Raw genomic sequence first — 2,247 nt, forward strand, 5'->3', positions numbered from 1 at the left:
ATGTGTATGAATGTATTTCCTGCTTGTATGTAAGAGCATCTGTGTCATTCAATGCCCACAGAGGACAGAAGAGGCCATCAGATACCCTGGAACTGGAGTTACAGACAGTTGTTAGCTGCCATGTGGGCACTGGGATTCAAATCTGGGTCTTCTGCTGGAAAAGCCAGTGTTCTTAACCACTGAGCCATCTCTCCAGGTCCTTAATTTAAATTTTCAATTCATATTTTTTATTGAATTTTTTTTAGATTTCATACAATACATTTTAATTATATTTAGACCTCCCCTATCTGTACACAGCCCCCATAGCCTGACCACAGGATTTCATGCATTCTGTCTTATATGGTAAGGCCTATTGAGTCAAGTTTATGTACCCATCTGTCTCTTCATGTGAGTTCATCCACTGGAGCCTAGCTAGTCACCCTATCTAGCTAGCATCACTTCCTTAAATAAGATCAACTCTCCCTCACCCAGCAGTAGTTCCTTGGCTAAGGTTGGGGACTCCTGTCCATTTCCCCAGTTCTATGTGACTGAGTTCACATGGGTCTGTCACTATTGCTGTAAGTTCATCTGAACAAATTCCAAGGAGCTTTTAAGATTCTGTTTCCTTATGGTTATGCACCAACCCTGGCTCTTAAATTTTTCTGTACCCTCTTTTGCAGTGGTCCCTGAGCTGTGGGTGGATGAGATCTAATACAGGAGTCCTATCGAGGGACACATGCTCTGCAGTCTCTTATTGTCTACCCTTTGGCCACTTGTGGCCTTCTGTGTTCATTCCCCTGTTGCATGAGGAAGCTTCACTGGTCAGAGTTGAAAGATGTACTAGAATTCCCTCTAACCCTTAATCACATACTTACTCAAAAATTAAGCTGCTTATTAGAAACATATCACAGCACTTATATTGCAGTTATGATAGGCTACTCCAGCCATCAAAGCTTTCCAGGCTAAGGTCAATAGTTCTGTGCTTTCTGGAACATAACTTTGGCATTTCAATAGAATGTTTGCTGAGGCATTTGAGGGAATTCCTAAAGAAATATACCTTAAAAATAATTTGATCCTTTCTGTAGCTGCCTGCCTAGCAAAGAGATAAACTAGGCTAGTTTATTTGCATAACAAAAATCTAGCTTTTCATCTTAGCCATCTCTCATCTAAAAAGTTCTGGATACTGTTTGGTGAATAGCAAAATGCCTTTCTTGCCACATACTTCCGCATTCCGCCATCTTAGCTCGATCCTGTTCCAGCTGTCTCTTCCTGGTTACAGATGACACGCCAGCTTGGCCAATCTAAGGGGACTAGTATGCTTGCCTTCCTTATAAGGTGACGGTTGGCAGCCAGTAAATCCTCCAATAGGGGATAGATTTCTCTCCCCTGCCTGAAATATAAGGTGACGGTTGGCAGCCAGTAAATCCTCCAATAGGGGATAGATTTCTCTCCCCTGCCTGAAATATAAGGTGACGGTTGGCAGCCAGTAAATCCTCCAATAGGGGATAGATTTCTCTCCCCTGCCTGAAATATAAGGTGACGGTTGGCAGCCAGTAAATCCTCCAATAGGGGATAGATTTCTCTCCCCTGCCTGAAATATAAGGTGACGGTTGGCAGCCAGTAAATCCTCCAATAGGGGATAGATTTCTCTCCCCTGCCTGAAATATAAGGTGACGGTTGGCAGCCAGTAAATCCTCCAATAGGGGATAGATTTCTCTCCCCTGCCTGAAATATATATAAGCTTGCTCCCGAGGTGGATCGGGGCTCGCCGTCCACGACATCGCTGTAACTCAACTTGATTCCTGCAATAAAGATTGCTGACGAGAAGGAACCGGAGGTTGTGTCTTCCTTGCTGGCCAGGGTGGGCGCAACAAAGCACAATATCAAGCACATTCTGTCTGGGTAGAGATTTAAAGATAGCTACATCAGTGCTTATAAACGGGACATGGATTGCAGAAGCTCTTTCATTACTTTCTGTGTATATGACTTTTAAGGTGCTATTCTAAAGCTTCCCAAGTCATAGGCATTTCATTAATATGTAGTGACATATTAATAACATATTCAAGATGTTTTCTTTAACTGTGATTAAATTAATATGTAAAATTATGTTATATATTATATAAGCTGACTTACACATCTAAGAATTCCATATCAAAGATTTAATCAAAAAGCAAAATGTGTCACAGTTAACAGCAAATGTGAATTAGTTTTATTTGTCTTCTTTCTAAAATTTCAAATCATGACATTTTTCACGGAATTAATGAGGCA

General features: G+C 41.3%; 1 long non-coding RNA gene across 1 annotated transcript; it reads left to right on the forward strand.

Moving 5' to 3' along the window:
• Nucleotides 1–1,200: 1,200 nt before the first annotated feature.
• On the forward strand, nucleotides 1,201–1,806 carry LOC103736304. The gene is made up of 2 exons (XR_607374.2): nucleotides 1,201–1,314; nucleotides 1,382–1,806. It is a non-coding gene; the product is annotated as an uncharacterized LOC103736304 (long non-coding RNA).
• Nucleotides 1,807–2,247: the final 441 nt, after the last annotated feature.

The sequence above is a fragment of the Nannospalax galili genome, unplaced genomic scaffold (assembly GCF_000622305.1).
Source record: "Nannospalax galili isolate Female #2095 unplaced genomic scaffold, S.galili_v1.0 scaffold417, whole genome shotgun sequence".
Taxonomy (NCBI): Eukaryota; Metazoa; Chordata; class Mammalia; order Rodentia; family Spalacidae; genus Nannospalax; species Nannospalax galili.